Here is a 13,088-nt window from a genome sequence, read left to right on the forward strand (position 1 = left end):
TTTGATCCGTTCATGCATTTCTGAGAATGCAGGTTCTCTGAGTGCCAGCCCCTTCCAATGCACGAAAAAGAGTGGGTCCTCATATTGTGACATCACAGAGTGAGGACCAGCCCCTCCCAGGAAGAGTCTGCACTGCCAGCACCGCCCCCAGGCTAACACGCACACCCGCTTTCTCCGTGGAGCTGGCAGTGATCGACTTAAGGCTTTCCTTTTCAATGCACGATCTGCACATCCATCTTTGCAAAAGTTCTGTTTGTTTTTGTGGGGGAGACACAAACACGCTGCTTAGGCCTAAATTGACGTCATGAAATGGGGGGCATGCACACGGAGAGAAAGGCAGAGCCTCAGAGATCGAGTTGTCTTACTTCCGGGTAGGAAAAGGAGCTCATAACTAATATTTCATAACAACTTAAAACAAATCAACATAAAAACAAAGGTAATATATGTATGTATATGGATACATATATACATATATGGATATAGTTGACTCTGAAAGGCCTAACAAAAGCATGATATAGACCCTTTAAAGGCCAGACTACCACAAAGCATCGCTCCGGGTGGAGGACGGGGTGGAGGAGAGCCCATGTCATTCGTGAATTTAAAAGGCAAAAAAATATTATTGTGATTGGCTGAGAAGAAAGGTGCTATTTGATGAAGATGAAGGCCAGATGGATGATGGTGTGTAGAGTGACGTAGGTAAACTTTCCTCAATGAAATTACATCATAGCTTCACAATGGATTTGAGATTTATGGAGTTTACTGTAGGACTAATGGGAATTATTTTGACCTGAACTGTTTTCACACATACAGAAATTGAATTTGGAATAAAAACTGGTTGTGCAAATGGTAAGGTATTTTTGGAAAAGTCAGACTGTTTTATTATCTTCACCGCAACCTTTTTATGTAAGGACAATGAAGCCCTTTTTGTTTAAGTTCATTTATTTTTCAATATTAATTAGCTGAAATGTGAGACTAAATGAAAAGCAGGCAGGCGGCTTGAGTCTTACTGACTGCTGCATGAAAGCCTCTCGGGGAAGTTACCACCTTGTAAACAGACTCGCGCTGCATCTGTGATTAAAGAATATCTTTGCTGAGCTTTGCCAGGGAATAAAAGTCTGTCTCTGCTGTTGGCTTTTATCAGGCCCCGCTTAGCTTGCGTCCTTGGAATACTGATTCCTCCTCAGATCAGAATTTATCGCTGCGCCTGGCACACTTAAACAAACACGGCTCTGCCCACTCAGCAAGAGCCTCAGAGAACACTGATTCCACACTACTTATTTTATAAAACACACAAACTACTGGTTATGAAGCTGAAGCTGCTTATTTGCAGGATTAGGATTAACTTGTAAAAAGTGGCCAGCACCTCCTCTTTCAGCACTTTTCTATCAAGGATATAAATGAGACAAAATAAGTGGGTAGCGAAGATGGAGGGGGCCGGTTAATGAAAGATGAAGTCAGATGATGAAATCAGCCAAACATGGTTGATGGAGGTTGTCTTTCACTTTATCAACAAAACATATCATTACAGCAGCAAAGGAAATGTGTCACAGGCTTGGTTGATCTGACAGGCTCGGGCTGCGTTTGTCTGCATGTGTATTCCCATCGATCTAGGCGAGACTAGAGGATGTTTTCATTACACAGCTTCCCAGCTAAAAATGGCCTTTAAAGGCCTCCTTAGCCGTTTAAAATCTAGAGGAAACTGTGGAGCTGAGAAAGCAGCTCACTCATGAGCAAAAAACCTTTTTTAACATCAATTTCACCTCTCAAAATAAATGTAGGTGCTCTACTATCTGTTCTGCCAGTTTTATACAGATTTAGTACAAAGAGGAAGCATGACAGCTGCAATGGTACGGTTTAAAGTAAAAAAAAAAAAAACGGGTTTTGATTCTGAATCAAAAAGAAGACAACAAAATAAATCTTAATTATTTCTTTTTTGTATTTTTTTATTTATTGGTCCACGAGGTAACCTCTTGAATAGATTTGTGTTTATTTAGGGCAAAACATTTATCAACTTCACAAATTAAACTATTAATAATGTCTCAAAGTCAGTTGTGTCTTTTTGTCCACTTTTCTAGTAACCCTTGTGCTATCCTAGGCACTTTAACATTGGGAGTTGGGTCATCTAGACCCACTAGACAGTGCGCTTAACCTTTTTTCTTCAATGATTTGTGATCTTCACTGGTGTCCATGGATTACATGAAATCTTTCCACCTTTATCCACCTTTGTCATGGTACGAATAACACATCGATGCAAGGGTGGGGTCATCTAAGATAGCAAAAGGGTTTAAAGGGCCTATATCATGCTAAATGTGATATAATGTTCATTCCACAAAAAAAAACAACAACCCCAAAGCAATATTTTGATCCATTCATCCATTTCTGAAGAATCCTATTAAAACCTGCTATTAGCACCAACCCCTCCCATTCCACGAAAACAAGCGGGTTCTCACATTGTGACATCACAAATTGAGGAACAGCCCCATTCAGGAAGAGTCTGCACTGCCAGCCCCGCTCCCAGCCACTTTCTTCGTGGAACTAGGGGTGATCGGCTAAACGCTTTTCTTTTCTATGCACAACATGCACATCCATTTTTGTAAGGATTCTGATGTTTGTTCACGTCGGTGAAACGCAAACATGGTGCAGCGGCCGACTCTATGTTGATTTCAAGAAATGGGCGGCACCCACACAGAGAGAAAGGCGGTGCCTCAGAGATTGCGTCGTTTTACTTCCAGGTAGAAATATGAGCAGCGAAAATGACTCTTATTTCATTTAAACACTGTTTTTGTACTGTGCCAAAGGTAATATATGATCATTTACATGAATATTGTTTACTCTTAAAGGCTGAAGAAAAGCATGATTTAGACCCTTTAAGAGTGTTGCAAATAGGTATTCAAAATAGTCTAACTAAGCATGAAATGAGCTCATTTTATGTCTCCATACATTGGAGTCTCATGTGGAGTTACTCCTCACTTTCTGTCAGATCTGTCTTTGGACGAAAAAAATGTTCCAAGTCAGGAAAAAGCAAATTCAAGTTAATTATTTAACCTGGAAAATGAGAATCTTTAAGGATCTTTAAAGTCCCACTCTGATCATCTCTTGATCTATTTTCAAAGTGCTCCCAGTTGTCTTTTTATTTTAATTGTGCAATTTTAGCCAAAATTTCAAAAATGGCCTGTGTCGTTTACTAGGACATAGTTTCTGCAGAGCAGAAAGAGTTTATTAGAAGTTTGTCTTTAGGTTGTGGGTGGGACTTTAATCGTTTCTGTATGTCCTCCACCATAAGAAAAATGCTAGAATGGGCCTTTAAGTTTCCTACTTTACCGTGACTTTTTTGCTTTTAACAACAAAAAAGTTTCATTTCAACACTTTGTTTTAACATTCCTTCTGACCAAAGTTTCTTAACTCCACCGGTTTCAGCTAAATGCTTAACATGTGAAATGAAGGTTGAGATTCTTTATTTTTTATTTTTTAGAGATTATATGAGACTCAGACACCCCCAGTGTAGAAACAAGTGCTACCACAGGTCATGCATTGTTCTCCTCAGTGCTACCACTGCACAACACCTCTGTATGTGTCATCAAAAACAAATTCATTTCATTTATTAATTAACTTATTTGTTGGTTTGTACTTTGTCTGTTGTGTGATACGTGATTTATTATTAGTTTTTTTATTTATTATTATTTCTTTTAGATGGTCATGATGGGTAATTTCTCCTCTGTGGGAACAATAAAGGTGAATTCAAAAGAATTAATATGAAGAAGAAGATTAACATGATTTTGCACAGACTTTCTCCATAATTACAAATGCAACCTTCAAAATACTTTTTTGTAAACAAATTTCCTGGTATCAAAATAGAACGTAAACCATGGGTCCAAAAGAACTTTAATGCTAAATAAAGTACTGCAGATTACTTGTTAGAACTCTTTTTTCTGCCCAAATAAAGGGTATAATGTTGTATTTCCAGATCTGTAAATGAGTAGAACATCACATTTAGCTGTATACTTAAGGATAAATAATTTTAAAAAGAAAAAGGCTGATTATTTTAAATAGGTGCACTTAGGTAAATCACGTAAACAAACTTTTTGGAGAAAAATATGGGACTGTTTTCCTTAATGCTTAGTAGGTTTCAATAATTTGTGTTTGTTTTGTATTTGGAGACCAGACAACAGAAAAAAATGCATTTTAAGGGTATAATTAGCATAAAAGAACTTCATTCTAAGCCCACTGTTAGCTGTGGCAATACCCACCTTCTGCAATTACTTGGTATAATAGCTAGCAACTGATAACCTGAAATCTATTCTGAAAGCAATTTGCCAGACTAGAAGCGATGCACCTGTCCCCAGCATTGCTTCCATCCCTGAAGTCATCTCTGCTAATGACTTGTGCCCATTGTAATTGGTTCTGGCTGGTTTCATTTACAGTTCTGATCAGCCAATCAGATTAGTAAGCTGTCACATGATACTATTTGCGAAAGCCCCGAGGAGACTGATGAGTGATGGCGCAGCGTGAAGTGACTTATCTGAGGGGAGTTTTTAACTAGGTCTGGGGCTCAAAATGCTAACAAAATGGATGGAGAGGAACTGGGAAAAAGGACATCAGCAGATAGGATGTCATTTCCCTCAGCTTTATTCAGAGCAGAGAATAGGGGGATGACCTACTCTCTCCATGTATGATAACGGACAAAAGACTTCTTTTTGATAGATTGCCTCAGTGAAGGTTCTAGGTACTCCATTTAAATATTTACTCAGCCATCTAAAAATAGAAAAAATCTGAAAGAGAAGTGGGGATGCTAAGGATACTTATTGAATTACCATCTCATTTTTTAATATAATTTTAGCCTCAGACACCAAAAAACCTGAACTGCAGCTTCATGAATTCATGACGCAAAGCAATAATAAAATTAAACAAATGATATCTATACAGAGACATGTCAAACATAGGACAATTAGTCATCTATTGGTAAATGTGCGTACACATACATGCAAATATACATGCAAGTAATTTATTATTATTATTACTCTTAATAATTAAAAAATTAGCTCTTATAAATGCAGAACATCACATCCAAATAATTAAATACTATTTTTGTCAAAAATAATTTAATTAAGTGCTTGAAAAGGAGTGGTAGGAAGTGAATTTAAAATCCCTCCAGTTATGTTTTATGTAACTTTATCATTTTTATTCCTAAACCATCATCAAGTTCTTAACTTTTGATTAGTTTTTAATACTTTACTGCCACAATTTGCAAACCATAACTCTTCAACCGTTAGCACAATTCCTGTATTTCCAACAGATTCTAAAGGTAAAAAACTGCTTTGGCAGATATGCAACACTTTAGATTACAGTCACATATCCCAAAATGCCACAGCGCGGCGACGTAAATGCATGTTTCGTTACGCAAAATCAGCAGGTGGCTGCGCGGCAGCATTTGTAATCAGGAGGCGGCATTCACATTTTTACATGCCACGTGGCGGCCACAGAGGTTTTAGAAGAAAGTTACAGTTTCCCAGCAACTGGACGATTTTCTGACATTGGTCAGTGGGCGCCCGGGCACATTTCGAGGTTGCATCAGAGACGGGCGGGTGGCAGAAACAAAGCAGTGTGAAAATTGACTGATGGGAGGGGGTCTCCAAGGTCCCCAAAATCCTCTGACTTTCGGCTGATTTCAGATTGCCACCATCCGATTTTCAGAAATAGTGATGAAGCGATGCAGGCACTTGACAGGGGCTGTTGAGATGGGCTGGGGCGATGACCGGACGACAATCTGGCGATCTCGGCCAAATGGGGAGATGGCATCGATGCAGCACAAAACTCGTCATGGCGTTGATAGCACTGCAGCAACTTCGAGAACTTGTTGACGCTTTGCAGTTGCTGCTGAGAAGAATGCGAAGAAGACGGAACATGGTGCTGGCTGCAATAATCATAAAAGAAGAGAAACGCGCACAAGAAAGGTGAAGAAGAAGAAAAATACGAGGTGCAAATGACCAGTAGTGCAGAATGGCTGCCCTTTTTTAATCCACTAGGTTAGCGGACGGCTGGTGGCCAGTGGCACTTGGTATGGACAGCCGCTTTGGGTTGACATTTAAACATCGTCCAATCAGAGCTGCTGCCGGCCGGTGATCCTGTCTTCCAGCTCTAGCACAATTTCATAATGATGTCATCATCCACCATTATTGAGGCATCTGATTGGTCAGTTTATGACTTAAATAGCTTTAACAACAAAAAAACATCATGAAAAAAAAATGTGGATTATCAAGAACATGTTAAAAAACAGCCACCAGAGGAAGAAAGTATATTGTGACCAATACAACGACTGAGTAACAGCTGTTTATTTGTCTTGGAGCCAGCAGGTACTTCCTGTTTGGAACACCAGGTTGGAGGGGCTCACTAAGTCCAGTTCTCATATACAGTCAATAATCGCAACATACTATTTGATCCCGGATTCCACTTACTTTAGCACCACCTAGAAAAACTACGAAGAATCTATTTTTTTATAAAGTTAGAAATAAATTCAGGCATGAAGGAGCTAAAATGTACGAGCTCTTGTTTGAACACTGACAAAGCCACCACCATCACTTTCTTCTTCCCACATTTCCCACCACAGCTGTTGCAACCAGATATGGGCCTGTTTACCTCTGAGGTTTGGGGTAAAAGTGGAGTAGGTAAAGCATCCCTTGAGCCTTAAGTAAATCTTGATTTCTTTATTCATTATTGTTCTCCTCTGGCGATGAGCCTGCATAACTAACTGGAATTACCAGAGGACTAAACAATGCCCAAAAACCTGCAGCATAGTGGGATTGTTGGCATGGTCCATATTACATCAGCTCAACTGAGTCTGAAAATGTGTGTAACTGGGTTGCAGTTGATGCCAGTAGCATTTAAATATATATTTTTCCATCGAAATGACATGTGGCTTAAACATTGAGATGTTTTAGCACCAAATGAAGACCATAAGTTAAGCTGAAATCCTCTCATCCTCCCCTTTAAGATGACAGATTTTAACACCATCTATCTTTTCTTTTTCAACATTATTACCTTGCTGTACCCGACCTCCGAATTAGTCTTTCTGACTGTTCAACTACAGTGTGATAGATTGTGACATTTTCCAGTGAGCCATTCGTCATCCCAGCTCATGGCTGACTTCCTCCTGTGCTTTCTTGTTGTTGTTTCATTTCCTTCATCCTCATGCTCTCATGCAGTGGTGAAAAAATAATAATCCTAGTAAAAATGTTCATTATGTTTCGCTAAGGGCACCATCCATTGGCTGTTTGTACCCGATCTGTCCCAGCACATAATGGTTGTTACAATGAGGAGAACAAATGTAGCCAAATAAAAATCATTTGTTCAAGCTCTGTTGAGGCAAACTGAACAAAACGACTCAATGTTTTATTATTATTGCAATTTTACTTTGGGGGGGGGGGGGGGGGGGGACTATGAAATAGTACTTTTTTAGGAGGGAATGATCAAATGTATCACTTTGGCAAAGATCTTCCGTTTGGACACTCAAATCTTGTGACGAGTGTGCTCACAAACTTCACTGGTAAAACAGTCCATGCAGAAAATCTTTTCTCCTCTACCATGCAGGCTTTAAAGGTGGTGCATCAAACTGCTGCTGGATACAGCCTGTCCTTCCTAACAGTGGGAAAAATCGGTCGACAGAACCAAAAAAAAAAGTGATAGCAACAGAAAGTGGCTGTCAAATAGGAACAGAGTATTAGCGTAAAGCCAGGAGAAAGCTGTGAAGGCAGTTTAAAAGTGTGGTTTGTTGCCTGTAGCTGTGAATTATCCCTGACAGCTTTGGGAGTCAATCACTTTGCCTGCTTCCCTCATCTGAGGGCAGACCGCAGAACAACAGGGCAGTCTTAACTGCCAATCAGAGGCAGGTGGAGGTGTCAAGCTGTGCTGGATGATGGAGACAAAGGCAGGGAAAAGCCTAATGAAACAGTTTTTTGAATTGTATTTAGCTTCCCTGGAATCAAATTCAGCCAACAAAAACATTGTTATCAAGTGAGTTTTGTGCAACCAAGGCTTTGGCAATTCAAAAAAATGATGACATTTTGTGGCCAGTTATTAACATTTGAAAATCCATGTTGTTCAGTTTCTAATCTTTAGTAACATCAAGTTACATTTTGAAGACCAAAATGTAAATACTGAGTTCTGAAAGGTCCCTTGTCATGCTTTTTTTAAGTTAGACTAAACTATATCTTTACATATAATGATACATTACCTTTGGTACACACAAGTAAGATTTTTTAAATGAAATATCAGTTATTTTCGCAGATTATTTTCCTACCCAGAAGTCCGACAATTCGATCTCTGAGGCACCGCCTTGTGTGGGCGCCACCCATTTCATGGCGTCTACATAGAGCCGACCTCAGCCGCGTGTTTGCAAAAGGAAAAAAAACATCTGAACTTTTGCAAAGATGGATGTGTGGATTATGAATATAAAAGTAGAGTGTTTTGGCGATCACTGCTAGCTCGGCTAAAAGAAGTGGGTGTGTTAGCCTGGGGGTGGTGCTGGCAGCGCTGACTCTTCCTGGGAGGGGCTGTTCTTACTTTGAGATGTCACAATGTGAGAACCATCTTGTTTTGGGTTGGGAGGGGCAGGTGCTTAAAGAAATGTTCGGAGATGATGCGTGAATTGATCAAAACACCACTTTGGGGTTGTTTATAGAGAGGAATTTACAGTATAATACACTTAAAAGTTAAAAAGTTAATTTTGCATGACATAGGCTCTTTAAATGACATAGAAATTCAGCAATAAACCAGAATATAACCCTACCAAGGGTTGGATTGTTGGTTAAAACTCACTTTATCATAGCTATGCAGAAAAGAATAGTTACAGTGTTCCCTCGCAAAAACTCGGTTTCCCTTTCATGGTGGATTTTTTGGGTGCAATTTTCATCGTTGTTTTTTCTGATTGGCTGGAGACCATTTCAGTCAAGCTCGTCAGTGCCGTTTCTCCTGTACAGATTGCGTTCATTTTTTATCTACATAGCTCTTTGTTTTTATTCCACAATACTGGACTTATAGTTCAATAAAAGTTTGAACTTTGGGAGTTTGAACTAAAGATAAAAGTGTAACAATGTTAACATGTGTCAAAGATAGTGTAAAAATGGGTAGTGAGGAGTTTTACAGCCTTAAACATCTACAATTATTGTAAAAAATAAAGTTGACTTACATTCAGTTTTTTTTTTTAAATCATAACTCCCACAATAAACAAGGGACCACTGTATTCCCGTAGTGCAATAACTATAGCCTTAATAAAGCAAAGCAAGGTTGTTATGGCCAGTAGATGTACTTTACTTCTTTCCTAAAGTAATTACTTTGATTTGTTATTATTGCAAATTCTTTTTAAAACTGTTTTTCTGACTTTAAAAGAGCAGAATGACTTTTATCTTTAATTGAAATTCAGGTTATCTTGTGCAAGTGCTGCATCAGTGCAGATCATGTTTCTGAACTGGCTTCAAGGCATTTTTATTAATAAAGGGGTTACTATGATGGAGACAATTAAGCCTAATCTCAGATGCTAATTAGTGTAATATCTGCTCTGGAACCAATTCATAAGACCTGCTCCACACTTGACTAAAGATACCGGTAACTTAGGTAAAGACTCTTTAGTTTTCACTGACTTTAAAGGTCTTATGTAAAATGATTCCTGTGAAGATTTAGCCTTTCTTTTCTTTCAAAACTTTCCGCTTGTTATTAATGTTGAAAAAATTGAAAAAAAATTGTTTTTGTTTTTGTTTTTACTTCAGTCATAAATTAAAAGAACATTTAACAAAAACATCTATGGCTCCATATTAGTCTTTTTGTGTCATCAGTAGTCTAAAGCAGTGGTCCAGAACCCCACGGCTGTGGATAGATGCCGGTCCGTGGGACAGATGGTTCTGGACCGCAGAGAAAAACTACACAACCTACATTTTGGTTTTATTCATAATCTGATTCTGAAGAAAGTTTTATTTTGGAAAACTACTGGAATCTCTCCACCACCACTGATTCTTGACGCATGTCAAGTCGCTTGGTCGAGTGTCAATGATGGATCCGCTTCTTTCTTAAAGTGGCTGTACCAGCTGCTAAACTGAAACCCTTAAGCTAGCAAAGATTTAAAAAAAAGAAAAAAAGAGCCAAAGAGGAAACAAATTAAGAGCCTTGCACTTTAAAATAAAATTGCATTCAACAGACAAAACCAGGAATCTTAACTCTAAATATGGATTTATTGTGACACACCATAATAATAATAATTGCATAATATTCAGCACCAGCTGTCTAATGTTACAATACTGCTAAAAAAATAATTTATGTTTATGATTATATTTGGAAAATCCCAGTTTTAGTGACCGTTTTTCTTTTTCTTTTTATCCGTTGCACCTTAACAGTTTGACAAGGCTGAAGTTGGCGTCTGATCTCTTTAGCTTCCACTTTGACAGTTTAGGGAAAATCTATATCACATTTGATTCCTCCCCTACAAAATATAGTGTACACATAAAGTTTAAAGCAGCTGCAAATATTTTAAGGGAATCTGGAAGTTAAGGGAACGCCCAATCCATGAAAATATGATCTGACATTAAAACTGGTTGGGGACCACTGTTCTGTAGTATGAATTCAAACACTAATAAACAAAAAGTAACCCAGTTTTAACATGTGGGGGTTTGTAAAACCATTTACTATGTGACAAGAGAGGGACAAAATGCATCTTAGGCATAGTAATGTGTTTTTGCCCATGATTTATGCATCTTCCAGGAAATTTACAAATCTTCTGTACCTCCCAGGCAAAAGGAAAGCTTTTGCACTGAAAACTGCTTTTCTTTTTAATGCTGATGAAGATAAAGTTTGTGTTTCACCTCCTTCCGTCGGGGGGATAGACCTCGTTTACCAAGTCCAATTCTGGTCGTAGACTCTAAAGCAACTTCGGCTCCAGTAAACTCAAATAATAAATCATCAGTTTGGCTTCCTTCAAATTATTGGTTGGTTGTCACCACACAAAAAAAAACATCTGTTATAACTTCCATTTGCTTTTTTTTCCTAGCATGTAATTCAAGAATGGAATAAAAGCAAATGATATTCAAAACTTTAATGAGTTAATCAAACTTTAACAGTAGAATCTCATTTCCCTTCTGGATGAAGGCAAGTACTTCTTTCTTAAATGGCAACTTTTTAATGTTCTTTGTTGTGGCTAATGTTCAGGGGGTGGCTGCGCACGTTGTAGACGTAAATATCTCTAAATGGCCTGCCTCCCTCAGAAAATCAAAGTGTGTTTAGCCAGAACTTTTTGATAAAGTGGTGTGAAGCAGAGGCCAGCAGACAAGCCCCATTGATGCTGAGGCAGGCTGATGATGACACAGGCATGATGCAAGGCAGATAAGGAGGAGTGGGAGAGGTGCAGAGAAATGAATGCTAAATGAATACTGCTCTCACCAACAGTGATTGGTGAGAGGAATATTCATTTAGGAAGACAAACAGCTTCATTTAAAGTTAGCCAAGCACAGAGACGCCCTACACACTGCAAATGGGTTGAAATTTGCATCCTTTCACCCATGGGAATCCAAGGCCTGTCCTCACTCTCCTGGGCTCATGCCTCAAGTGATAATGGATTATCTCGAGTCTCGCATGAAGAGTTTCGCTCTTTGATTTGCTTTTGCACACGTTTTCTGTCTGATTTTCCCCAAGTCACTTCTCTTCACTCTTGATCTGGTGCTGATGTTGTCACAGCCACATTTATCTACAGTATATGAGGACCATTTGCCTTTTAGTTTCACTCCATGGATATGAAAAAGCTACCATATGTAGGGTAGTAATGATTGTTTAACTGTTATTGAACACTAGAAACTGTCGTATTTTTTTCTAGCTTTTACAGCCTCAAACAGGTGTTGGTTTTAGGATTGATTTTGGAAATTCTCCTTTTAGGTTTTAAATGTCTTGACATATTGGGACCTTCCGATTTATCTGACCGCCTCAGTCCTTAGAAACCCTCCAGAATTCTCAGATCCTCAGGTTCTGCTCTCTTGTCTTCACTCACTAAGAGAACCAGAAGTCATAGTGAGCAGTTCTCATCTGTGAAAAAATTACATGCAGATCTGATAGTTTCTTCATCTTTTTAAATATAAATAAAGCTGCATCTTTTTTATCATTAACATAACTCATTTAATTACCTATTTATTTTGCCTTTAAGTGTTTTATGGCTTTTATTGTTTATCATTTGCAAATGTTTACCCTTTCTATATTTTAATCTATTTCAAACAATTAACCACAGCGTTTTCTTCCATTTTTGGTTTGTTTCTTGCGTTTTATAGTAAATGGCGTACATCTACCTAAATAGCGCTTTACTGCCTTCCTTGGAGGCCCAAAGCACTGTACAGTCACAGTCCCATTCACGCACTGATGGCGGCTTCTTCTTTACAAACACCATAAGCACTAGGAGCAGTGTGGAGTTCAGAGTCTGGCCCAAGGATACTTTGACATATGGGCAGGCAGGGAGGGTACCGAACCTGCAAAAGTCTGATCTGAGACCGCTCTGCCTCTACATCATGACTGCCGTATGACTTTTCATTGTTTGAACCTATGTGTATGTGTCTTTTATGTCAAGCACATCATGCTCTACGCAATTTGATGAAAAGTACTCTAGAAATAAAGTGGTTGGTTGGTTGGTTGGTTTGTTGGTTGGAGCAACATGTAAATGTTTGACTGTAACGATAACAACAGACTCAGTAGCACACATGGAGTGAATCTTTGACTAAACTGAATTTAGCTTCAGGTGGATGTAGAGTAGCCTGGTTCTACTATCTTCTTTACATTGTTGTCCTTTTGACCTCTTTTCAGGCTGGAAACCTCTTTTACAACCTACATGTGGGACTTATGAGTAAACTTTATGGCCAATATAGATGTTTAATGCATTCTGACCAACATTCCATGGAGGCAAGTGGGATTATAGAGAGTCGTATATGTGCTTTGGTTGGTAGTTTAGATTAGAGGTTAGATTCCCAACATTATTCTTGAAAACCAGAACCCACACATGCCCTTCAGGTTATACTGCACCAGCTTTAACACACACTACAGTTATGGATTTTAAAAAATGATAAATATTTCAC

The 13,088-nt window shown here is 38.6% G+C and overlaps 1 protein-coding gene across 2 annotated transcripts in view; it reads left to right on the forward strand.

Annotated features, from left to right (window-relative positions):
* Window positions 1–13,088, forward strand: part of LOC101158522 (cadherin 13, H-cadherin (heart)) — a 197,429-nt gene that overhangs the window by 159,616 nt on the left and 24,725 nt on the right. The window lies entirely within an intron of this gene.

This window comes from Oryzias latipes, chromosome 6 (assembly GCF_053564925.1).
Source record: "Oryzias latipes strain Hd-rR chromosome 6, Olatipes_Hd-rR_3.1".
Classification (NCBI taxonomy): Eukaryota; Metazoa; Chordata; class Actinopteri; order Beloniformes; family Adrianichthyidae; genus Oryzias; species Oryzias latipes.